This window comes from Tenrec ecaudatus, chromosome 12 (assembly GCF_050624435.1).
Source record: "Tenrec ecaudatus isolate mTenEca1 chromosome 12, mTenEca1.hap1, whole genome shotgun sequence".
In the NCBI taxonomy this organism is placed as follows: Eukaryota; Metazoa; Chordata; class Mammalia; order Afrosoricida; family Tenrecidae; genus Tenrec; species Tenrec ecaudatus.
Genome location: NC_134541.1, coordinates 134,113,588 through 134,140,718, shown reverse-complemented (window position 1 = coordinate 134,140,718; position 27,131 = coordinate 134,113,588). Strand labels below are relative to the sequence as shown.

The 27,131-nt window shown below is 50.7% G+C and overlaps 1 protein-coding gene across 5 annotated transcripts in view; it reads right to left on the bottom strand.

The window, feature by feature from the left end:
* The window catches only part of AUTS2 (activator of transcription and developmental regulator AUTS2), a 1,157,636-nt gene that overhangs the window by 383,808 nt on the left and 746,697 nt on the right, over positions 1 to 27,131 (bottom strand). The window lies entirely within an intron of this gene.

Here is a 27,131-nt window from a genome sequence, read left to right as displayed (position 1 = left end):
CAGAGAGCATGCGAATGGGCTGGAATCCACCACCTGCGGGCACACTCTACGGGAAAGCTTGGTCATTTTCGCAGATACTTATGTCCAAAGACGCACACATTGTCCTCCAGACTTAGTATCCAACCTGCATTAGTGTCCCTCAGCTCACACATGAACTGACTGGGTCCAACCCAGTCTTCAGACTGCGGAGCTACTGCAGACCAATATGCAGGCGATGCAGCCTTGCCGACGGTAAAGCGGACTCGAAGTCCTTGCAGATGAAGATCAAGGCCCTCAATAGGGTTACAACTCAATGGAAAGAACACACCACCGCACAGCATCGTGATCCCGATGGCAGTTGTCCAGGATTTCGTTCTCCAAGTCAGGAGAGAGAAGGGGTCAGCATTGACTCTGATGAGAACTCTCAGATGCTCAGATTTGGACCCCATGCTGCCTCCCCTCGCCTCCCCAATCTGCTTACAGCTTCTCTTAGGTCCTCGGCAGCCACGGGTTTGATCCATCCGACCATGTCAGCTTCTCTCAGACTCACGGATGGGGGATCGGTGACAGGGTTTTCCATAAACTCGCTGACAGTGGCCAGCTCTGTGCTGGGCGAATGCGGGAAGTCCTTGACGTCCATAAGGAGGGTGACAACTTAACAAATCGGTAGCTTTCGGGGTGTGTGGTGGGGGCACTTCTGGAAAAGGTTGAGAACAGGCCAGCTGCTTCCTTGATTGGAGGTGAGGCATGGTTAATTTATTTATTTTAGCACACAGTACACAGATGTGGCTGGGTTGTTCATTTGGGATCTGCCACCCCGAGATACAAGGGATACTCTCTTGTCCGTTTTATTAGAAACCCTCCCCCCAAACACATCAGAATTTTAATTGTTTCCTGAAGTGTGGCAACATGAGGAAAAACTGGTATCACTGGAAGGTGCCCTGGGTCCCTGCTGCCAGCAGCGGTGTCCCAGCGACTAGTTTCTGATGGCTACAGATGAGGTCTGAACGGTGGTGCGCAGGTGCGCATGAGCGCGCACCCACACTCACACCGGCTTCCCATCCCAGGAATGGCTGACAGGGATGATGGGGAACCCAAATGTTTTCCTCACTGCAACGTGTCCACGGCACGGCTTGCCTCCTCAGATGTCACTGATGGGCCCGGTGTGGGTGCTGGCAGAAACAGATGGTGCTGCTGGGCAGCTCTCTGTTCTGTGCTCCCCGGGTCGGGCTCTCTGCAAGATGGGAAACCAAGCTCCTGTGTGCAGGGGGAGGGGTGGGCCTGGATCCCCGGCAGCAGGTAAATTCATTTGTCACACCAGCTCCAGCAGGCTTTTCAGCACTGAAGTTAATATCTGGAGCCAATGAGGCGTTCGGTCCTCCCACTGCAGGGAGGTAGGAGGGGGCCCTTCTTGCTGCTCATCTGCCCTGGCAGAGGAGCATGGTACTGCAGGAAGGAGGTGGGTGGCAGGTCAGAAAGGAAGGGAGGATATGTTCCCACCTGTCCAGCAAGGGAGAGAGATGCTAGCCCAGGCTGGGCCCGCTGTGGCTCTCACAGAGCCCTTTCCAAACAAGATGAGTGTCCAATGGAGGGAAGGACTGGCCCCGGGCCACCACCTTCATGGCCGACTTCATCGCCACTATGGAAACCATCCCCACTACAACACCAGCCACAACACACACACACACACACACGCTTCAAAAAACAAGTCTGTTTTCTTCCTTCACAGTCTCAGCTACATCATTTAAGACAAAAACCAAAACAGGCTTATACATCTTCGCTCACTCCAAAACACAAGCACCTAAGGTGGCCATAAATTCCCAGTGCTTCCAACACTGAACACAGCCCAGGCAGGTGACAGAGAGAGGCTTTTCACACACGGCTCTTCATCTGCCAGCACCCCATCTTCATAAAGAGAGCCCCCACTCCCCCACTCCGGTCCACGCTGCCTATTTATTGTTGTGTCGAGAAATCAGGGCAACCATGAAGAGAATTCACTCTACCTTATTCCATTCCACGCTTTTGTCAACCGTGCTTTACCAAGCCTCACGATAAATTTTTAATACCGTGCCTGCCACACACACACACACACACACACGCACGCACGCACGCACGCGCCGTTTTTGGTCTGCTATCACACGCGGGGAACTCTATCAATCTGATCGCACTTGGGAGTTTCTGAGAGAGGCTCCATGCGGGGGACAACAGCCTTAAAGTTTACTCATTCTGATGGGATGTAAAAGCTTAGATCACTGACAGGTTGACAGAAAATGCTGTTTTTCTTTCCATTTCACAGACTTTCACGTATGAACGCCATGAAACATGTCAGGGCTGCTCCGCAGCCTATGAAGACAGAGATGGCACCTGATCCCAGTGGGGAGCCCTTCGAACCAGGAATGCTATCAAATCCATGGTTCTGAACGCTGACTGACGTTCCAAAGGGCAGGGAGGAGGCGCTGACGAGATTGTATGGAACGGCATCAATTGCCTGTCTTCCCACATAAATATAGTTTTAAAGTCGACAATGCCGCCCCAAGCTTCTCCTGACTCTCCTTTGCTATCACTCAAAAAAATTCCGACACCCCCCCTTCTTCTCACAAATCCATTTGTGTTAACCAAAGAGGTTCCTCCCTTCCTGCTGTGGGGCGGAAGGCACTTCTATTTGCATATCCACTTTTCTTGACTCCTGGAAGCTGTTGGTTGGAAGGAGGGAGCAGGTTTTCAGTGCTTCAAGCACACGCTAGCGATTCTATTCTGTATCAGGAGCTCCTGTCCCCTCCTCCCCCCCCCCCCGTTTCTAAGGAAGCATTGCCCCTCCATTCCTTTTAGACTTGGGGGACAGTGATGGCTGGGGGCTGCTTGCAAAGAAAACCTTCCTCATTGGGCTGGGTTTGGTGGGGAGTGGGAGGGGCTTGGTTTCTTTCCACCCTGGATTCACTTAGGTGTGATGACCAGCAGGTAACAAGGTAAAAAGACCAGGCATGATAACCAAGGAAAGGGGCATCAAGGCATCGATCGACGGCGCAGGTGAAGCATAACTACTGAAAGTACCACGTGTTTCCGAAAGGTGAAAGAGAGCTGTCTCGGACACAGTGCAGCCAGAACGCTCCTTAGAAACCAGGTTGGCAACACTTCATTTCAGGTACTTTGGACGTGTGCTCAGGAGAGACCAGTCCCTGGAGAAGGACGTCATGCTTGGTAGCGTAGAGGGGCAGCAAAAAGGAGGAAGACCCTCAACGAGATGGATGGGCACAGTGGCGGCAGCCAGGGGCTGCAACATCAACAAGAACAGAGAGGACGGGGTTTCCGTTTGTTGTAGACAGAGTCACTGTGGGTCAGACCAGACTGAAGGTACCTAACAACAACAGCAAAGATGCCCAAGGCTCACGTGAGTCCCTAATCCTACTAGACACAACGCACTCCTCCAGTGGTGCCTCTGTCTTCGAGAAGGTGATAGGTGGCACGGTCATGTCACCCCAAGGTGGAGGGCCCTTCTTCATGTTGACACCACACACACTAACAGAGGCTGGGGCCAAGCTGGGCGTGGACTCTCATGTGAAACCTCACCACCCTTCTGAGTTTCAGATGTTCACACTAGGCTTCCGGACACCTGAACTGCAGGGTTTCTTTAAAAAAAACAAACAAACATATTTTATTTATAAACAACCTAACTACACACACTTTATTCAATACACGAAACCAGTTACACTCACATCCAATGGATGCATCTCCATTGAGGCTGGTAGACCCCCCCATAGAATTTCAAGATTAGAAGGTTTAGAAGAAAATTAATTTGAAGGTGTATTTTGGCTCATTACATGGAGAGAAGTCAGTCAACGAGTAAGAGGTAAATGTTAATATTTTCTTCATTTTTGTTAAGGACATCGAAATGCTCCAAAGTGATGTGTCCCATTAGCCTCCTGTTAATTATCCCTGGTAATCATGCTCTGTAAGATTTGAAGCGGACTAAGGAGTCCTCACAACAAAGAGAATCAATCAAGAGTCATTGTCTTAGGACATTGACGATGTCCCAAGAAACATGAGCAGTTTCATCACCTGGATGTTGAAGAGACCCAGACCCGAGTAAGGAGAAAGCAGACAATTCAAGAAGTCGGATAACCAGCCAGCCATCTCTACTGATGGCTTAGTGGGAGGAAGGAAGAAGAAATGAGGAAGGAGTCGACTGTCCTCAGTGGGTTGTTTAACTTGCTCACTGCCACAGGGGCACACATTGATTCTTGGGGAACACAAAACAATCTTACGCTATGGCTGTGACCCTTCAAGTCTCACCTCTAACCTGAAAAATAATATTATTTAGTATTTACTTTCAGGGGTTGAGAAGCTTATGATGAAAACATAATGTCTCAAAAGGCTTCTTTGGGAGGGTGAGCTATAATTGACCGTAGTTGACCAGCACTGTTGTGTGTGCCTGGGGTCCAGATCAATGTTTTAAGAAGTGACTATGAGTAACTAAAACAGACGCTAGAACTTGTATTCTGGACACCAGGCATTGAGTTAGAGACAGAGACTCACTTTATGGACACATAGTAGGCGCTCAAACCATGTCTGAAAAGCACTTATTCTTCTGGCAATGCTTTGAGCTAGGTTTTCTGATCTGTGTTTTGCAGAGAAGAAAAACAACACTCAACATGAATGGTCTGCCTGAGCGCTATACAGACTCTGAAGGGAGAAGTCATGGGGATTACACTGAGGCCCCTCTCCCCTCTTTAAATAGGACCCGATGCTTCCAATCGCCTCTACTCCATAATTTTTCCACTCCAGGGTGTTTGGGGTCTGAGTGGGACACAAACGATGATGTTGACAGATGAGGCTTTGAAGGACTGATCGAACAAGAAAATGAAAACAGATCGATTTGGAAGACTTGAGGAAACAGAGCAACAGAGCAACAGAGCAGGGCTTAGAGAGAGAAAGAGGAGATGCAGAAGACACCCAAGTTCTGGAAGGAAGGAAGGAAGGAAGGAAGGAAGGAAGGAAGGAAGGAAGGAAGGAAGGAAGGAAGGAAGGAAGGAAGGAAAAAAGGACAACCACTATTCATGTCACTCAGCTGTTTGGACTCATTCCTGCTTCTTGGCTCCAGGCCTGGGTGTGAAATTTGTCAAGACTTTTCCTAAAAACAGTTCTTAAAAAGCAGGCCAGTCACCTGACTCCTTTGATCTCAGCCCAAACCCTGGCTGGACATGGCCAAGTGGAACCAGAAGGACCGTGGCACTGACAGACACCTCTGAGAACTCACACTGTCCGGCACAGGAACGAAGCTGTAACCAGTTGGATAGCACATGTTCTATTTCCTGTCAGAGTGCCCGAGGGAGAAGAGCCCCACAGAGGTCGACGAGCTGCTCCCACCCCTTGCCCGTCCTTTGATGCCGAGCTGGGTGCCTGGGAGTCCCAGCACTAGGGTTTAGTCTGTCGTGTCTTGGGCGTATTTTACTGTGGGGAAATTGAGATCTGTTAGGCACTTGCTAGAAGGCGGATCTCTGATCCAGGGAGGCAGGCATGTGCCAAGCAGCCACAGAAGAGCTGATGAAAGACCATGCTGTTTCCAGTTTGTTCCAACTTGACATGCCCGGGAAGTGGCATTTCAATCAACAGTGTAGCCTGAGAACAGCAGCGGAATCCAAGACAAAGGCCGGGGAAGACGTCCCTAGTCAGGTCTCCTGATACGATCCAAGGATAAATGCGGGCTGCTTAAGCGGGGCTCTGTCTTGGGGAGGTTTGGCAAGAAGGAAAGGCAGAAAGCTCTTCCCAGTGCTGTAGAAATCCTCCCTGCATGTGTGCCACTGTCTTCATGGTGTGATCGTAGACTCTGCCCGAGGCAAGGTTCCAGTCATTCTGCAGTGTCTAAGCGGTGGCTTAATGACCATTCCCATGTGCGTACCAGGTGAGGGCACCTTTCCTGTGAAACCTCGGTGCCCAGACCCATGCCAAAAGGCTCTTATGGCTTAAGGGGGTCTTGACTGAGAAAACAAAACAAGACCACCTTGCTATTGAGTTCATGGTGAATCAGTAAAAAAAAAACAAAACCAAAAAACCCAACTCACTGTTATCAAGTTGATGCCACACCACAGTGACCTGATAGGACAGGGTAGAACTGCCCCGGCGAGTTTCTGAGATTGGAACTCTTTCCAGGAGTGGACAGACCCCTTTCTCCTGTGGAATGGCTGGTGGCTTCACACTGCAAGGAATGTGGAATCAGGGTTCCATCCATTCTTCAAGGACAACATTTCATAGTATGATTTCAACTTGATCCAAGTCCCGTCTCCGTCTAGGTCCCTGAGTGGTGCAAATGATTTGAACTTGGCTTTCAATGGGGAAGAACAGATTTAAGATCCAAACCAAAGAGGCCAAAGGAAAGAAGCAGCACAATACAGGTGCATCCTGGGGAAGGCCTGGATTCCTTGATGGGAAGAAGGCCCCAGTATCCGTAATCATGATTCTGGTCATACATGGGTGGAAACCACCATAAGCCAGGTACTGTCTGAGCTTCTCCCCTCCCTTGCATGGACCTACACAGGATGACCCTGCTTGACAATGGGATGTAGAAGCTTTCAGAGTTTGAATGAGCGGCCCAAGGCTACAGAGTTGAGAGGCAACAGGCTAGAGCAGGGATCAGAACATGCATGTGGCTCTGAAATAAAAATGAAAATTGTCAAAGGATATTATTTAGAGCACAGTGATTTCATTTGTTTGTAAAAATATGCTTTCTGGCTCTTGAATGATTTTTCAATTGTTGTGAAGGACAGGATTGGCTCTTCTGTCTCAAAAGTTTGCCAACCCCTGCCCAAGAGTATCCCCCAGGCCCCTCTCTCCGAGACTCTTAGAACACTGCTTGTCCTGCATGTAGGGTCTTCTGCAGGCTCCACCTGGACGATGACCTCACTCACAAGCCCTTCGGATGTGTCCTCCACTCTATATCGCCAACAACTGGGTTCCATCTCCTTCCCAACAGGCCTTCAGCGATGGAACCTTGGGAAAGTGTCTTCAGTATTTCATGCCTCAGGTTCCTTAGCCAAGAAGTGAGAGAACTCCTCAGGCCACCCTAAGATCAGCTATCCAGCTTGGATCCTGTGCAAGCCCTTGGTACAGCCCACTGTGACTCAGCGCCAACTTAAAAAGCCCTGAGGCAGCTGGCCCTGCTTCACCCATGGGGTGAAGGCCATGGCGGAGGCTTGCCAAGGTCAAGAGCAGCCAACTCCATGATATCCCTGTCAGGAATCACAACTCCACATCATCATCTCTGCCCACGTCTTTGCTCCCTGGCTGGACACAAATGTCTTTCCCTTGTTTCCTCCACTGGCTTCCTTTCCGTTCACATGTGCCCATACATGTCACAGTGTGGGATGGCATACTCAAGGCAGGGTGTCTGGCACTTTAGGGGGCGATCAAGGAACTCAAAGTACCATGATGATGGACAATATTCCTAACTCCTCACTTACTGTCTCACCAGCACAGAGTTCTCATTTACGGAAACAGTCAAAAAGAAGAGGGAGGGAGGCTGGGGTGGTAAGGGGAAAGGATTACATAGATCTACACATAACCTCCTTCCTGGCGGGTGGACAACAGAAAAGTGGGTGAAGGGAGACATCGGAGTGCAAGACGTGACAAAATAATAATAATTTATAAATCATCAAGCAAGTGTTCATGAGGAAGGGGGAGCAGGGTGGGAGGGGGAAAATGAAGAGCTGATACGAAGGGCTTAAGTGGATAGCAAATATTTTGAGAACGATAATGGCAACGAATGTACAAATATGCTCGACATAATTGATGTACGTATGGATTGTGATAAGAGTTGTATGAACCCCCAATAGAATGATTAAAAAGGGGAGTGAACCCCCAAACAAGCCCTATCCTACTCTTGCTAATGAACAATGCATCCCTGGCAGTCACAGATGCCAGGGTGTGGGGTGAGAGTAACGCTGGCCTTTCCAGTAAAGGTTGAGTGTCAACCTTGTTGGTCCAGGTGTCTGAGGTTTGGCAGTGGGCTGATGCCCTCTGGCAGCTAGGTAGTGATGTCATTCACCCTTTTTTTTTTTGGCAGAGTGCTGATTCTCATATACCAACCAGGTCTTTTTGGAATCTAATCATGTGGAACAGTGAGGGGTGGGTGTCTCCCACATCTGACTGTGTTGGCTAAACTGCGAATAGAAGAGTTACGGGTAAATTGGAAGCCTGGAGTTTAAGAAGCTAAAAAGAGCATAGTACATAAAACCCCCATCTCGGGAACATCATTAAGTATAAAGACATTGGATTTGGGGTAGGATGTTTTTGAGCAACTTTCCAGGAAGTGTGGATTGCCTTACATGGATGTCCCAGATGCCCATGGGGGACAGGATCACTGCAGCACGGCGGGGGCTGAGCCTGGGTCTCCCTGGGCACATATTGCCTTTCCATAGGTTTCCCTCCCACGTGCCTTCTGAGAGCACCCAGTGCGGAGAGTGCGTTTCCCTCCCACTTCTCTGCCAGCAATTCCTTGGCTGTCCATGTCTTTGGGTTACTAAAGGGGCACTGTCTTTAAGATTCTTTCTGGATATCACTTTCTTCCGCCTACCGTCTCCTCTGGCTCCCTGCCCTGGTTTCTCTGATGGGTGGCTAGAGCCTCGCTCTTTTCCCCGGCCCTGTGCCACACAAGCACCGCAAGGGATCACCTGGGGCCCTTCCATCAGCATCCACCATGCCCTTCCCCAAAGAACCCGTCACTGCCCGCTTCCTCCCTTCCAACTTCACCACTCCTACTCGGGTGATACCATTTCCAGTCACCCAAGGAGTGGCCATCGGACAGATCACCCGGAAATGTGTCTATCCCCAAAACTGCACATGCGCGCTGGCCCCTAGAGGCGCCCCAGGGAGCTTGCAAGAGAGGAGGGGCTGGACAATGAGTCAGGCAGAGGGAAGCAGGTGCGTTATCTGAATAAGGTCCCCGGGGGGATTCGGTTACGGCTCCCCTCACACCTTGGAGATCGGCTTCTCTAAACCTGGGCATTATTTGTGAAGGCACCATTCTCCCTTACATTCCTCGTCAAATTGGTTACCCAGTCCTTGCCGGCTGCCTCTTGAAAATACCTCCCTGTCTGATTCTTCCTTCCCATTCCCACAGCCCCCAACCTCATTATCTCCTGCCGGGATTGTTGTTGCAATCGCTCGCTAGCAGGTCTCTGAACCGCCAGGCTCTCTCGGCTCCAATCCATCTTGCACAGCGCTGCCAGATTAACCTTCTAAAGCAGTGGTTTCTCCATTTGGGCGTGCATTAGAATCACCTGGGGAGCTTGTTAAAAATACAGATGCCTTGACCCCTGCCTATAGATTAGGATTGAGTCTGCCTGGGCGGGGCCCAAGGTATATGTGTGTGTGTGTGTGTGTTTTTAACAAGCTCCCGGGTGAGTCTGATACAGCCCAGGCTTGAAAATCCTTGGCCCAGCGTTCACCTTGGTGCTCAATTGAACAAGCAAGTTTCTGGGGCTCCCTACGGCTGCCCTTCAATTGGCGAGGCTTGGGCTGGGCCTGGCCCATGCACCACTCTGCTTTCCCACCGCACCTGCCACTCGCTCCCAAACCACACCGCACACCTCATCCTGCCTGCTTGCAAGGTTTCATACATACTTTATACCTCCTTCTTCCTACCCTGGCGCAGGCCATCATCTGTGCCCGGGATGCGCTGCGGTCTCGGCCTCCATTGAAGGTGGTGACAGGCTGAAGCTGGGGGGAACATTTGGGGCAGAAGGATGACATGGTTGGGAAGAATGAGTGTAAGGATCGTGGGTGTGAGGTTGCAAAGGCCACAATAGGAAGGCCCAAGAGTTGTGTCCATCTCCTACCTGTTGCCTCTGTTTATGCCTCAAAATGATCCTCTGAGGGGTTCATTTACACACCAATGCAGAGAGAGGGGTTGGGATTACACACCAATGCAGAGAGAGGGTTTGGGATTAAAAGCCATACCCATCTGAGACATAAATAAGTACAACTGTCTTTATGGCCAGACATAATCATGGTCTACGTAGAGACTCCAATGGGATTCACACAAAAAGGTACTGGAATTATTATGATTTTAATGATGGTGCAGATATCAGATTGAGCTACTGATCAATTGTATCTTTTCACACTGGCAGCAGTCAAAAATTGAGAACACAATTCACAGTAACATCAAAAATATGAACTCTCTAGGAATGATTCTGGCAAAACGGCTGAGAGACTTGTACATTGGAAAGTACACACCAAATACCTGTAAGAGAAATTAAAGGAGACCTGTATAACTACATATGCTGTTCATGAGTCTGAGGAGCCAATATTGTTAATAAACCCATGCTCACCCAGATTAGCCTACAGATGCAACACAACCCCAATCCCAATGCCAAGATGCCGTGCGTGTGTGTGTGTGTGTGTGTGTGTGTGTGTGTGTGTTCTGGACAAAGGCACAAGAGCAACACATCAAAAACTGAAAACTTTCTCAACCGATACACCTACAACACTTGGGATATCCATACGCAAGAAAATTAAATGGGTCCATGGGCTGCCCCATATCTAATAATCAACTCAAAGGTATCAGGGGCCGACAGCTAAACCACTTCTTAAGCAAACAAAAAAACAAAACATGGGGGGGACAGAACCTTGGGTTAGGCAATGCTATCTTTATATGTAAAACCAAAAACACAACTTGTAGAAGGACTTATCAAAAAATTCCTACACAAAACTCCTATTTCTTAAAAGACACTGTTCAGAGAATAAGAGCCCCATCCTGGGAGGAAACTTTTGAGGCCCCCGCCCCCCACTCACCCATTCCCTCCGGCGAGCGTGCGCACACACACACACACACACACACACACACACACACACACACAAGTTCATGAAGAAATGGAGTTGAAAGACAGTGACTTTTCTCCACAGTATTTTGACATCCTCTTCTCTACCTATCAGAAAGAATGTGCCGTCATGCATGTAAGATGGACTAATCTCTCTCTGACTAATAATAAAAAGAACCCAATTTAAAAATGGAATGAAAAAAAATCAAAAAAATAAAAATAAAAATAAATAAAAATGGAATGAAGAGTTAAACACACCCTTCTTCAAGGAAGATATCCATACGACGACAAGGAAGAACATCAAAAGGTGTTCAGTTTTCTTTCCTACCGGGGACATGAAAATGAAACCCACCAGGAGGTACCGTGCCATATTTAGAAAAATGGCTCAAATTAAAGACATGTCAGGGGCTATTGAGGATGTGGCAGAAACCAGAACTCCTAACTAACACACTGCTGGTGGGCATGTGAAGGACATCATAACCACATGACACTGGCTTAGCAACTGAAAAAACATCTGACAAGGCATTTATCATATGAATTCAGCCTGCCTATTCCTGAATGTTTACCTAAGAAATGGAAATAAGGAATGCCTTAAAAAGTTTGGCAGAAGCATCCCGATCTTTCCATCCTGTTTTTCCACGGACTTCCAAAGCCCCCTCGTGTATGGTCACATGAAGCACGTGAATGTTCATAGCCGCTGTCTTCCCATGCCATACCCAGAACTGGACACGCACAAAGGTCCATCGACAGGTGAAAGGCAAACAGTAATGGCTACCCAAGTGTGTACTTGGAACCATTGTCTCTATTGGACTCCTAATGAGGCAGAGGCCCAGGCGGCACAGTGCTTTTGCGCTCAACTGCTGAGTCAGAATCGACAGGCTCCAGAGCACTGAGTTTGGGCTCGATTTTTAGGAGACTAAGATAAATACATGACTAAGAGTGCAGATAGCCACTTCTAAAACACATTTGGTTGTGGTGTTTTAGGGAGGGTGGGGGTGGGGCCCAGGCATGCATGGCACCCTAGTGGCAACGCTTTTGGACTTACGCTGGCCCTTCAATCCCAGGAAGCCATTATCCTAGCCCCGCACCGAGAGGGTCTCCTTTGTGAGCAGGATGTGCTTTCAGGATGCAATGCTTGGGGTCGGGTCTGGGCTTCAACGTGGCCCCTCGCTCTGCGCATCAGTCTCCTCGCCTGTAAAATGAAGACTCTTTCCAAGGTCTGCTGTCAGGATGACCAGAGATCATGCACAGTCACAGACACGCAGTCAACCCAAGCGGTCATTCTTGTCCCTATCAACACCGACAAACCCTCTGTAAACCAAGGTGACAACGCCAACACTCAGCCTGTTCCACTGGTAACTGACAGAACATGAGTGCGCGCGCGCACACGCGCACACACACGCGCACACACTTCTATGTAATGTGAATTCTCAAGGGAACAAAATTAGGCATACTTACAAAACAATGGGTGGTGCACCCTCTGGGGACACAGGTATCAGGCCGCAGCCACCACCAAGGTGACGTGGGAGACGCCCTTCAAAGAGGTAGCTGTGGAAGCCTAAACGAATAGACCAGGATCCCAGCCCCTGACTTTGTTCTTTGCTGAAAAGATGCCATGGTGCATACAGGGGTGGGGTGGGGTCGGGGGTGGGGGGTGGAGCGGGGGTTGGGAGAGACGAGGACACTCCAAGCCAATGCTAGCTAGCTCTGTGATGTTGCTGGCTCGCCCTCTGCCGGGTTTGATAAAGGACACTTGGCAGCACAAGGCAAGTGGGGGAAGTGAGGACGAGGAAGGGGAAAAGACACATTTGATGCTCAGCAAACTGGCTTTGAAAGGACACAGTCATTGCAGGTTGGAAGTGAGGCGCATGGATTCCGTGTTACAGAAACCAAAAGACCTCACAAGCCAGGCACCACGGACTGGTTGGAGGACAAGACAACACACGACATCACACAGCACCCCCCTGCCTTTTTAGAATTCGGGGGCGGGGGCGGTGTCTCCAGCAGGACAGAGGATGAGATTGACGGAGAGGTGCAGGGAGGAGGCACCTTGCCGGGATCCCTTGGCGCCTTGGGAAGAGTGTGCACACAGTCTCTGGGAATGAGCGGCTCATCCGCCAGGACACGGAATGAGGGTGACCCCGGAATAACGAGTCACGGGAATTACGGTGCTGCCGAAGACCATTGGAAGTTCCAGGGACTGACTGAAGAACAAGCAGACCTGGCTGGGAAGAGGTACAGCCAGCATGCTCCTTAAAACACAACTGCCCTGGCTCCATCTCGGGTGCTTTGGATGTGTGATCACGAGAGGCCAGTCCGTGGAAAAGGCCACCATGTTTGATGAAGGCAGCGACAAAGAAGTAGATCCTTGACCAGATGGTTCGACACAGTGGCTTCAGAAACGGGCTCAGACATAAGGTCGTGCCAGGAGGGTGAAGGCCCGGGCAGCATTTCGTTCTGTCTCAATGAAGGGACAGCACCTGACAAACCCGGCCATTTTCAATGACACCCGCCCTGCACCCGCTGGGAAGTTCCAGAGAAGCCCGCGTGCTCCCGCTTGGGGCAGAGCAGCCTGTGGGGCAGATGGGCTGCAGGGAAGGCCTCCGCAGTTGGCACTCTGGTGAGCACTGCTGGTTGGTGCAACGCCCCGGGCCTCTCGTCTCCGCCAGCACACATGCGCCGGGAATCTCCCGCAAACAAGTTCCCGAAGAAGACATATGGTGCTGACTTGCTCAGGAAGAGCGCTAGCGAGACAAACTGAGAAGGAACCAGGGAAAAAGCTGAGGGAGAGGTTCGCTGCCCCACAGGGAGGTGAGATCCAGGCCGGAGGACACCAATCCCCAGGGCTGCTGCTGTCAGTGCAGGCTCCACACAAATGCCCACGAGGCATCTCCCTGCCGGCCTCCTGCTCAGCCTGCCAACCAGCAAAATCAATGCAACCTCTCCAGGGACCTATTCAGTGGCTGAGGCCACTGGGGGCTCTTGGCGAGGCTGGCAGGGCTGAGTCTGCAGCTGTTGCGAGGTGCTGTGAAATCCATTCTTATAGCAGCCGTGTGTACCGCACAACACTGCCTGGTCTTGAGCCTCATGCACGATGCTTGTTAATTACTCCACAGCCCCTCACTGCAGCCGCCACTGTGCCAACCCATCTTGTCGCAGGGCTCCCCCTCTTTTTCACGCACCCTCTACTGTAGCAAGCATGATGTCTTCTCCAGGGAACGGTCCTTCCTGGTATGTAACACGTCCAATGTACGTGGGATGAAGTCTTGTCGTCCTTGCCATCGAAGGAGCATTCTGGCTGTACTTCTTCCGAGACAAACGCGTTGGTTCTTTTAGCAGTCCTGGCACTTTCCGGACTCTTCGCCAGCACCATAGTCGTGGGGGTCAAAGCAACCGCCCTAGCAGGAGACCTTCCGGAGCCCTATGTGACAAACTCCATCAACCTGGATCCACATCACCCAGGAAAACGGTCCCTTGGGGTTCCCATCAGAACACAGGGACCTGAAGTCCTCCCTTGACTGGATACGGTCCGAGGGCCACGTGGCTTTGGCAGTTTGCAGAAAAGATAGCGGGGGCCCAACAGTGGGCCTCTCAAGCCGGTGAGGCGCCCATGGCAATGGACCTCAGTGTTCAGGACCCTGCTGCAGCCAGCAGGCGGAGGCAGGCTACGGAGGCATCGGTTGGTTTTTCAAAATATGTTATTTACAATACGCAGCAGATGTTCTTTGAATTCTAATGTGAAAATGCAGGCTCTTTATTTTTTACTGACAGACTAAAAAGTACACTTAATATAATAACCGTGCAAAGTCCAAAGATTGCCTCACAGTTTGGAAAATACGACGGTGAGTCATTAGTCCCATTACTCAGTATTTTCAAAACTCACCAGATAAATATGGCATGCGGAGACTTCCTGGTAACGGCTTATTTCTCTCCCCCCTCCCCCCCCCCGAGGAAGAACACAGACAGGCTCCCCAGAAACCTCAATTAAATCTAGAAAATGTTTCCACAATATTCTGCTGCATAACCCGTGCAGACAGGCCGGATGGCTTCAGGGGATCTGCGCTAGGAGCTGAGGGCCTGCAGCCCTTCATTCTGGAGTCACCATGGATGAGGGCCTCCACTGGGCTGACCGCACACGGGCCAAGGGGATACCAAGGAGCGCAAGCAGTTCTGGCTCTCCGGGAACTTCCTGTCTAAGGAAGAAACAGTCGATGGATACTGACAAAGCTATGGGAATGAGGAGATAGCTCACCTGGGTCGGAGGCGGGTCAAGGTGTGGGGGGAGAGGGAAAATTCCCCACTGCCAGGTTTGACAGAAGAATCCAGGATGGGGGGGGGGGTTGAGACTCTGTACCCATTTGGGGGCCATGCAGGAGCTGGCCAGGGAGGGGTCCAAGTGATGGAAAGGAAATCCTGGGCCAGGACACGGCTCTGCCACCAAACAAGCTCCCTCACACCTGTCCCCTCAGGCAAGCTACCTTTGTTGACCCTTTCTTCCCTTGGAACGCAACAGAAGGGTGCAAGGAGGGATTCGGTGAGGACACATGAACAGGCTGGGTGCCCAGTTGTTATTCGATATTTATGTTCACTAGTGCCCTTCCTCCATATTCTTGAAGTTCTACAAGCACAGAAGTGTCCCTGACTTCTAGTCTCACCTGGAACAATCAATGGATGTCAGGTAGGCAGATGAATCAACAGCTTACCCTTTGATGGTGATTCCGCAAATTATTGAGCCGACACTCCCTCGTGGTGAGGGCTGAAGCTCCAGAAGGCGTTGTGCTTTCATAAAGGATTGAAAGTGGAAATTGCAAGGTATGAGTCTTACTTTGTTTCTATTCAACACAGCAGTGTATTTTCTGTGAGCTATAAGTCCAGTGGAAGGTGTTATGCTCACTGTTGGCTTCTGGGTACACACACCCAAACACCCACACCCACTGACATCTAGTCGATTCTGAATCGTAGTGACTACTGTAGGTCCTGGGGTGGGGGCAGACAGACTCATCTTTTCCCTCCAAGTTCCGGCCATATTGTATGGGGAAAAGAGGTGGGATGAGCAAGTAGATGAGACCAGTGTTTGCTGATGTGAGTTTCTTTATTGTGCCAGCCTGGCTGAGAAACACATGTGGGATTAATTGAGGGGCAGAGGAATAAATGGCTCCTTGAGCCGTCCCTTTCTGGTTCTCAGGTCTCTTGCCTTCTGATGGTCTTAACTAGTTCCTTCACTAATTGCCTTAACTAGTTCCTTGCTTCAGCGGCAAAGGCTCACTTCCAGCAAGACATTCCTGAGGAGAAGCCACATGGACCTACCCCGATGCAGCCCTGGGTGCTGGAGCAGCCGTGTGGAGACCCCTGCCAGCGCTGAGATGCTTGCACATTCACTGACTCGGCTTTCCTCCTGCAGTCAGTGTCATTGTGTCTATTTTGTGAGATGGAGGAGGACTTTGTGGATTGGTGTTGGACATATGGGTTAATGTTGGACTTGTGGGCTTGGGCAGCTCTGGGTTGGGATGTTTTATTGATGTGCACTTACCCTTTATATAAAACTCTCTCTTATTCATGAGTTCCTGTGGATTTGTTTCTCTAAAGTACCCATATTAACACATGATGGAATGAGAGAGGACCCTTTCTATGCTACTGGTTCTCAGCGTTGGCCACCCATTTGAATGATAAGGTCCTTTTAAAAAGGCATTGCTAGCTTGGCTTGACCCCCTGGAGATGCTGATTTCATTGGATTGGGTAGTGGGTTATGTGTACGGGAATGTTCAAAAGTCCCAGGTGATTCCAACATGAGCCAAGGGCGAGGGCACTGTCTAGAGGCTGGATGCTTCCTTGAGAAGCTGTGTTTCGGAATCATTAGAAGGCCAGGCTCCTTGTTGGAGCCCATGACCTGGGCCTTGAGCTGTTCATCAAGAGGTCCAGGTGTCTTTGGATTGCAGGAGAATTGGGTTGAAAACAGTCTGGCTATGTTTACAGAATATGAGTACACCCGTGTGACGGAACTTAAGCAGAGAGAGAAAACGCGACTGAGCATGAGAGGAGGGAAGAATTCCCTACCGTCTTCCATCACCGCATCTCGCCTTCACTGGCCGCTCAGTGCAGGAGCAGAATGCTGGCCTTCTGTGACAAGGGGCGAGGGAATATTTGCATCTTGAAACTCTTCTCGCTCTGGGGCTGGTAATGCTTCCAGTCTTTCCCTCGTGAGTGCCCTGAGTGAGAGAGCCTTTCTGCCTGTCCTCACAGTTTACCCTCACGGGAAACAGCCAACCACGCCTGGCAAGCACCCTGACTCCTATCTGACAGACGAGGGGACAGAGATGAGGGAACTTGTCCACACACCCAGGACTGGTAGACAGTGCGCTCAGGGCCAGACAGAAGTGAGCCTTACTGACATCCAAATGCCACATCCCTTTCATTTCCATGAGGGTGGCTCTCAAGAGTATGGTCTTTGGGACCAACAGTGTCACCGTCACACATCTTCTGGGAACTTGCTACAAAGGCAAATTCTGGGGGCCTGCTGCAGACCTAATGAACTAAAATCTCTAGAGGTGGGACCCTGCAGTGGCACGTGCGCTTTAACAAGTCCTCCAGGGAATTCTGACGCTCGCCCAATCTCATCCTTTCCATTGAGATTCCCCAGGCTGTCTCTTGTGCATCCAACTACAAAACTACCCATCTTCCCATCAACGCAGAATGCAATGAAAAAACCCCAAACCCCTCTTCCTTAGTGCATGCCTGAGCTCTAGGAACCCTGGGAGGTGAGGGGAAGATTTGTGAGCCCGCGTGGCCCCTTGATTGGATCCATAAAGCACTAAGAAAGCACATGTCCTCTTTTAACCCCGAGTCCCCTGACGGAGATTAAGAGGCGAGGGCTGAGACGGAGCACCATCTAAAAATATGCAAGCCCATGTCTGGATTCCAACAGATAGGTTTCAGAAAAATTTCTCTTCATTTGCAGGCAGCTTGATGAATAATTCTAGTCTTTCAACATTGCACCCATTTTTTTTTTGCACTGAAAAGTTACTGTGAGATGGAAAATGAAGTCTTTCACTGGTACGAGCCAAACCTACAAAGTGGCTCCTTTATGATGAATTCATGAAAAATGTAATGTTATGAGAGGAGAGGAGGGTATTTACAGTATCTGAGCAGAGTGAAGCAGGGAGCCAGAGTGTGATTTCTTTTTGGCTCCCCAGGCACATGGCGCACAGAATGTTTCTCTAAAGGGGGGGGGGAGGGAGTAAAAAAAAAAGAGGCAGACTTGGTTCTGCGTTCCGTGCGATATCAGAATTTCCATTTGGCTGTTGGGTGGGAGTTGTCCTTTTTAGGTGACTCCACATTTCAAGGAAACGTTTGGCGCTCACCAGAGCCAGCCGACCCCCTTCCAAGAGAACATGCCATTCTGAGAGAATGCTGGGCCTGCCGACCATGTCAACAGCACCAGACAGGGCCCTGATCACTGCCAGATAGGGCCCAGCTACATGTGCACATGGCCATCTGTGAGATTTCCTGCAGGCGTCCTGTGTTTTCCTGGGCTGGCAGCTCCAAGCCCGGAAGGCTCAGGCGCAACGTGTCCCTCTATATTCACACCTGCAGGTGGTCCTTCTGGCGGTTACAGAGAGTGGCTAGCAGACAGTGGGCGCTTCACTCTGTTCAAGACGGAGATCATGGACAGTGGGTCATCCGACTGAGGAGCTAAACTTGCTTCAGGCGAAGTTCTTAAGGAGAGGACCAACATTCATTGGTGTTGAGAAGAGCCACTCAGAACAAAGACAGGTGGGCTCAGGTCCTTTCTAATCCTGGGATTTGATGATTTTTTTAATCTGTGCTGCTGTACCCCAGGCTCTGAGTGGCTCTTCTCAACACTCTGTCCCCCTTAAATGGGCCGGTAGCTCCGCATGAGCTCCATGGACGTGTTGGTGGCAGCTAGTATTGTCCTGGAACAGATGTTATCATTAAATGACTTGTCTCTTTCATTGACCGGAGGGGAATCCTGGGGGCACGCATTGGGTTGCTAACCACCAGGTCAGCAGATCAAGCCCACCAGCCACACTCAGGGAGAAAGCTGAGGCTGCCTGTTCCACTCATGACTTACACACAGCATCACAATGCCCTAGCCAGCGGTTCTACTCCCTGTAGAGTTTGTATGGCTTAGGGAATTCCCTTGTACTTGGTTCTACCATCTGGAAAAAAATCAATAATAAGAATAAAAGGGAAAGAATAAGAGGTTTAAACACAATCTTCTTCCACAGGGCAATTCTTCGAATATGAGAACGCGGTGATATATTCCCTATCGGGGATCTGTTAACTCTCAAAGAACAGGGCCGAAGTCTCCCCAATTCCCCACTGATAGATCATGGAAGACCCCCTGTCCCTCTCTAGTCCTACCCAGTGATGAAGCTGGGAAAGAACCTCGGGATGGGATACACGATTATAACACAATTGCAAAGCAGGGCAAGGGGGAGGAAGACAGGTTCCCTGCCACGTCTCCCACTCCCTTCATCCACGCTTTGCACTCCACCTGGGCTGACGGCTCGGAATAAGGGCTCAGCAATGACTCAGAACTCTCTTGACACTGACACAAAGCCTGTCAGCCAACACGTTCGGTTGTTCGCATCTTCTGTATTTTCCAGATGCGGAAAATTTCATTCCCGCAAGAAATATTTGTTCAGCATATCCTCTATTTAAGAGACTGTATCTGCTGGTAGGAGTTATAACAATGAAAATACAATACTCCTCCAGTGTCTGTGGGAGGGTGGGGATGGAGAAGGCGAGCACAAAGATAACTGAAAGAGAAGACAATTTGCTGAAAGTCCACTCCCACCCCTTCCGGCCTGCAGGAGAGGAAAAGGTACAAGACATGCTGGAACTTCAAAGAAGGGAATTATCCTAGTCTGAGAAGGCTTCATGGGGGCGCACACAGAGAGAGAGAACGAGTATATGTATAAAGGAGGAGAGGATCTCACCCCAGGGAATCATGGTCGTAAAAATGAAGGACAGCATTTCAGATCAAAGGTGAAAAGTGAGAACTTCAGGAGGTAGAAAAGAGAAAGGGGGTGCGGAGGAGAATGAGCAGTGCTTTGGTGAGGCTAGGACATTTCCAAGGAGAGTGGAAATTTGGTTGGGAAAACCCCCACAGGGTGCACATGGTAGAATAAAGATCCTCCGAGGTAGGCCCACAAGTTGAGAATGTACAGGCATGTGGAAAGATGGCCGTGTAGGTGAATGACACAGGCAGACCTGCGTGGAAGCCGGTGGAGACGCAGCACGCATAGAATGGGGCCCGGTGCTCATCCAGATAAGAACTAATGACGCCCTCAAGCTGGACCCCAGTGGAGATAAGACAAAGCCAGAGAGCCCAGGTGGAACCAATGGAGGGGGGGGGGGGGCGCTGACCGTGTAGACAGTGGCTGTCCTCTTTGGCAACCAAGGAACGGCAAGAGAAAGAAGTCAAATGTTCAACTCTGGGTCACATTATGGCCCCAGTGATGGAAGACAGGAGGCTTGCCAGGATCTGAGTTCTGTTTTGAGAAATGAGGCTAAGGAGCTGGCAGGACATCCTAGTGGCGAAGATAGTTTTGGAAGGTTTCCACGGAGCGCCAGGAGCCAGATGGCATGATGAGACTGGCAAGGGAGAAAAGACAGACAGATAAAAAGAGTGGGCAGCCACACGGAGGAAGGCACGGAACACTGGAGCCAAAGGCAGAGAGAAACAGAATGTGAAGTCGCGGGGAAGCCAAGGGCTTGTCAATGGGGTTCCTTGTTACCCCGAGGACACAGGCAGAGAACGCAGGGAGCGCTGTGGGGCTTGGCAGCCGCCAGGACACCATGAATCACGAAGAGGAGAGAGAGACATTTCAGTAATGAAGGCTGAACCCGGAGAGCAGGCAAGTTAAGGGAGAGTGGGTGGAAGAGAAGCAGCAACAGCGAGAGCAAACCGTGCGACCATGAAGGGAATGAGACACGGCGGCCTGGTAGCTTGAAGGGGCAGCAGGAATTGAGTGGAATACTTTGGGGGTCAAGGAGGAAAATGGAGATACAGTCCTAAGCCAGGCTGTGCAGGAGGCGAGGGAAGGGGGAGGGACAGGCAAAGGGCACCAAGGGAAGCATTCCTCTCTCGGGAAAGGGAAAGGCGACTTCATCATCAAGAAGGACGAGAAGAGGGGACTGGAGAAGCTCTTGGTAGAGAGGGACAGGAAGTAAGGAAGATGGAGGTCGTGCATTCTGCAGACAAGCTGGGGGTCGCGGGTCACGGAGCCAGGTCAAATCAGAAGGCTGGCGACACGATGAGAGAGAGGCCGGGAAGGCAGCGTCACCTGTGCCCCACGAAAACCCAGGAGACTCGCGTCCATGCTCTGAAAGGGTGATGACAATGACGAGGGCCATGCAGGTAAGACTCCTTGAGGCCACCCAACCCATCCAACCGAGGAGCCCTCCATCCCCAGAACACTGAAATCGTCTTCTTTGGAGACAGTGAGCAATGTAACTGGACAACATCCACTGGGCTAGGCCACTTCAAAAGTCCAATATCTCAAGAGCAAAAGCCAGAAGACAAAAGGTGGACAAGTGGAAGCCAGGGGCTGGATGGAATGACTATCAGGGATTTTTTTTGGGGGGGAGGAGTAGATGATAAAACATCCTGAACTGGAGACCATGGGATGGTTGCCCAAATGTCTACTGTAAAAATACACTAAAACCATCCTGACAGCCACTGACCTGCCTACTTAAAAAGGTGAACTTCGTGACACATAAATCACACCTCAATAAAGCTGCTATTCGTTAAGAGAATTATTCTGAGGTAGAAGTGCTCGTGGACATGGAGATGTCCCACATATGTCTCCTTTCCATGTCCCCCAAGCCTGTCGGTCTTATGTCTTGCAAGGAGCGCTCCAGGATCCACAGAACATCTGCCTAGGACATGCTAACTTCATAACAAAAGATAACTGAGGAAGGGCATCTTAGAGGGCCCAGCCTCTGTCCGACTGCGGGAAATGTTGAGAATCTAGCATTGTGTCCTTTTAATCAATGCTTCCCAAACCAGGGGACACCTCTTGGGTGTATTGAAATCTCTTGGGAAACATTTCAAAAGGATCAATTCCTAGACTCTGTTATGCTCCCGCCCCCCCCCCCCCAAAGTAGAATCGTCTAAGAGCGCCAAAATCCACATTTTTATGAAATGTCCCACTCTGTCGTAACATATCCATGCTGTGGAGCAAAAGCAAGGACACATGATGAAACGGGCAGCGTGGTGGTTGTGTTGGGACATGCCGTGGCCTACTGTTCTCACAATGATCACTCCAAGCTCTGCCATCGTTTCCCAACCCGTCCCTGGTCCTTCACACACACGCCTGTCCTTTCAGTGTTAGGAGACCCTAGGCCTAATGGAGACCCTAGGCCTAATGGTCTAGCTCTCTGTAGAGAAGTGAATTCCATCTTAGCAAGAAAGAACACGGGTGCTGCGGTGTGTAGATCGGGCGGAGCTGATAGTGGCCGCATTGTTGGGTAGCTGAGATGGCAACACTTTTGCACTACCACCAAGCCATCATTTAACTGGCAGTTTGGTTTAATGAAATCGAGAGAGCAAAAGCAAGTCAACAATCCAACACTGCCCTCTTAATGTTTGCTCCCTGTCCCCCTCTCCCTTCCTTCTCTTTGCTTCTAGCACGCAGCCAGCACTTGACTAAGCACAGAGGAGGCACGGTGCTTATCACTGACAGGGACCCTACTGTGGAGAAACAGAAAGCAATCAATGAGGAAGGGCAGTCAGGCCAAACTCTTGCTCAAGTGACCATGGGAATATAGGCTGATGCCTATGGATCATGGGGGGCTGGCGCCATGACTCCAAAGACAACGGGTTTCAGGATCACGCGTGTTCAGGGCTAGCCACCCATAGGAAACCACGACACCCAGTGTGGGTGCTCACTCACGGACTCTCACACCTGCCTCAGCCCCAGACTCAGGGAGACCATGCGCTTTGTAACTGATCGACACCTTCCATTCCACTTACTCTCCTGCCAACGGGCTGGCCGTCCCTGTCAACTTCCCGGGCTGGTGAAGCCACGCCTCTTTCACCTCGTGTTCCGGGACATGGTTCCGATCCTAATTGCCCTGAGAAGACCAGTGGGACAACGGAAAATCCTTCACAGGGAGTTCCAGGAACCTTCTCGCACAGAGTGGAGAGCTTTCCCAGCTCACGCAAGCAGGCGGAGCAGGGGAGCTGCTCCAGCCTTCTCCACTGACCATCGCTGGAGCTCAAAGCACCCACGCCGATCGGCAGAACCTCAAAACTGAAGGTGGCTTTGTTGCGCCCACCATCTCTGGGCATGGTCACCTGGCAAGCGTCAGGAATGGCCATTGGCCATCTTTTCGTGTCCTGAAAGAGGTGTGTTCTATGGCAAGCCCAGTTCCTGTGAACATGGAAGGTGTGGCCCTTACCCAGAATGGCTTCTCAGACGCCAATTATACATCACACACACGCGTGCACACACGCGCGCACACACACATGCACGCACCACCTCTGAAGGTCCCAACCACTGCGTGTGCGCGGTACCGCCCCCTGGGTCGGGTGACCATGGACGTGTGCCCGCACCATGGGCCCGGGTGATTTATGCCCCCTGTCAGCGCTGAAACAACAGCCAGCCGTGGGAGCGGGCCCACCTGCCAAGCAATATGTTCTCAATCCCTCAGGCAGAGCAGCGCCCGGCTAAGAACACGTCCCCCCACTGAGCAAATGGCAGAGCCCCGCAAGGCGGGCAAGTGGGCGCGCAGGCGCACACCGGCTCCCAGGCCCTGGCAGGAGGGGGCGGGGGAGAGGGGAAAGGCAGGCAGGATGAGCTCGTCTGCCTTCGCTTCACAGTGGCAAGCGCGCAGTCTCATGGCTCTTCTTCTTGTCTTTTTAATGAGCCAGCCGAGGGTGCTAATCAGATCCGTCATTAGCACGAGTGGCTGGGGTGGTGTAGAGGGGATGAGGGGGACTGGGAGCCTGGCTTCTGACGCCCCAGTGTGGGCGCAGGATAGGGATGATTCTCAGAACCGTGCAGGGGTGGCTGGAGACAGTCGGATGGAGGGCCCATGCTATAGAGGGCGGGGAGGCAGCCAGGTCCCAGCGCCTTGGCTGAGCCCAGAGCTCACTAGCCTTGGACTGGTCTGACGGGGTGCCCTAGAACCAGAGCAGCAGTGGTAAAGCACTTTTGTCAAGCTGGCTGGGACCCTGCACCAGCTAATTCGTGCCAGCAGGAGACCCTGACTTCAGAGACTGCCTCAGAGGGGCAGGCCGGGCTCTGCTCTGAGCCACAAGCTCGCTTGCACACAGGCTGGCAGGCCCCCTAAATGAATGCGCTCCCCGCAGATGATGTAATGAGCAACAGCAAGGCTTTGTGACAGGCACGGGAGGTGCAAGGCTGTTCAAAGCAGGAGTTCAAGAATAAAAATTTAAAAAAAATTTTTAAAGGGGGTGACATTTGACTCTGGGACTGGAGGTCACAGCTCACCAATCTCTCTGACCTCTTCTAAGGCTTCCAGGTCCCACGCCACCGCAGGGGTGGCGGCGCAGATAGTGTGCTCCGCTCACTTGTATGTGACAGAGCTGTGCTGGGAAAATGAGCTTCCCCCTCTGGACACTTGCTAGTGGACACAAAGTGGCACACTGAAGGAAAGAAGAATAGCTGGGGTTAAATGATGTATTTGTAAAACAGGAAAGTGGAGAGATGAAGTACTTTGCAGCCACTTCCCATTGGGCCTCAGTTCGCTGTGGGGGTTCACAAGAGCCTACAACCGAACCTACTGCCGTGAGTGTATTCTGACTCACAGCCCCTCTCTCTAGGGTGTCTGGGCCTGGAAAGCTTCACGGGAGCAGATGGCCCTTATCTTCCTCCTGAGGTGCGGCTGGTGGGCTTGAACCACTGACTGCAAGGTCAGCAGTCCAGCACTCACAGCCTCATCATACCTGGGGCAACTTAACATGAAAATAATACTCGGGTCTATTGATTGGGTGGCATGTGTGTGTGTGTGTGTGTGTGTGTTGTGTGTGTGTGTGTAGACCGCATATACTGTGTATAAGCTGAGTTTTCAGCATTTTTTTAGTCATTTTATTGGGGGCTCATACAACTAGTATCACAATCCAAAGATACATCGATTGCAGCACATTGTTTATGCAGCTTTGGTGGCAAAATTAGGTGCCTCGGCCGATATTCGGGTCGGTTTATACTCGAGTATATATGGTATATTAGATTTTGATGTTGTAATGGAAAAATGCAGTAGGCAATCAGAAATGTTTGCATGCACACAAACCGCAGACAGAACATTCTGGAGAAAGGTTCTGTCAGAGGTATCTCGAGATGAGGAAATGTGGAGTGGGTTTCACCATCACTGTCTTGCTGTCGGCTTGATTCCCACTCAGGGCGAACCCATGCGTGCCAGAGCACAACTGCCCTCCGTCGAACTAGCAGCGCCCCATGTGTTGGAAGCACAGCTCTAAGCTCTTCTGGGGAGCCGGTGGGTGGGCTGGAACCTCCAGCCTTTGGTGCAGTAGACGGGCTCTAGGCATTACGGTGCTGGTGAAGAATGTTGACGATATCATGGACTTCCAGTACAGCTAAGAAGTCTGTCTTGGAAGACATTCAGCCAGCATCCTCCTCAAGGCTAAGGGGGCTTCCTTATGGGACATTATCAGATGGGCCCACCCCTGAGGAAGGGTATCATTGTTGGTAGAGGGTCAGGAAGAAAGAGGAAGACCCTCGACGGGAGGGACTGATGCAGTGATTGCAACAACAGGTCCAAACGTACCTACCAAGAAGAAATCAATGGAGTAGAATTGAGTCTTACACTTGGATGTTTAGAATTGGAATTGGTTGACTGGGGTGCAGGGGTTAGGGGTGGGGGAGCACAGAGAAGTTAAAAGGAGGTTAAAATTCTGTCTTTTCTCTTCTTTGGGCAGTTTTCTTAATTTCTGGAAGACCCGGTGATGTTCCCAGACGTTCCAGAATTCTAGATCCAGAATTCAATATCTTCATCATGGCTGATTGACAAGAATCAACTGTAATTCAGGAGAAGATCCTACACACTGATCTAGGATTAACAACAATCTAGATATTTCCTGGAGGCTGGGAAGGTTTTTCTCCCTAAATTGCTAGCGACTGTAACTGTCTCATAAACAGCAATTCATGGAATCTGTGATTGGATTTTCCCTCCCTTTCTTGAGTCGAGAAGGAAGCGTGCAGCAAGAAGGTCGATGTTCAGTGTGATGAGTTCCGGACAAGGCATCTGTGGTATGACCTGCCTTCCCATCAAGAGATGGGACGCCTCCACAAGGCTTGATCGTGTGCTGTTCATTACTGCATGATTGGGGACCCACCTGGGCCACCTTCATATGTGATCTTTACCTTACCAGTGTCTTCTCTAATGAGATAGCTAGGTCATAAATCAATGTCAGCTGGTTCATCATGATTTTTCCCCTTAGTTTCATTTTTCCTTCCCATTTCAGTCCACTTACCATCACCCCACCCTGAGTCAGACAAGAAAATAAACAAAGTTCCTGAAGCCCCCCCCCACCCCCCACCAATTATTTATACAGTAGGGCCACCCGATTTTTGACAGAAAAGTGAAATCATGAACCTATCTCTCCCTAAGAGGTATTTACTTAGCCTATCCTGTCCACCAGGAATATGACTACCCAGTCATTTTCAAGAGAAAAACACTTCGCTCGTTTTTTAGCCAAAGATAAATGTGCTTGATAGCACATTTTGGAAAACACGCTGTTATACTCCAGGCTCATTTGGAATATTTCTTGGGTTGGGTCACCGAAACTGTGGCTTTTCAATCATCTGGACCCAAACACCACTGGGCTGACTTTGGCTTCTCAGCAGGCTAAGAGGAGCCCTCCTTCCTCCTGCTTTTAATCAGATACAATTTGATATTTACCCATTTCTGACACCTGGCTCTGAAAAGGCCCATGGGTGCCAATTCTGGCTGGGCTGCCTCCCCAGCCTTGATGGGGCCTTTGGAGTTGACGGCTCCTCCGTGCTCAGACATGGTGGGGTCACCTGGGCTCTGTTTTTCCTACCTTCTAAGAGGCAAACTGCCCAGCGTCAACCCTACGCCATGGACTGGAGCCCTCCCCTGAGATCACAGCCAGCGGAAAGGGCATGGCTGGTGCGGTTACCATCGGACGTCAGTGCTAGAGGCCAGTCTCCAGGCGCCTTCTCCATCACCCCGTGTCTACCAGCACCAACCCAAGCCACGGAAACCACCCACGTCTGCCCTGCTCCTCTGAACACACAATTCTACCTGCACAGAATTTTAAGCAGTCTGCGTCTCCATAGGAGCACTCAGGCCATTAGCTCTGGTCCC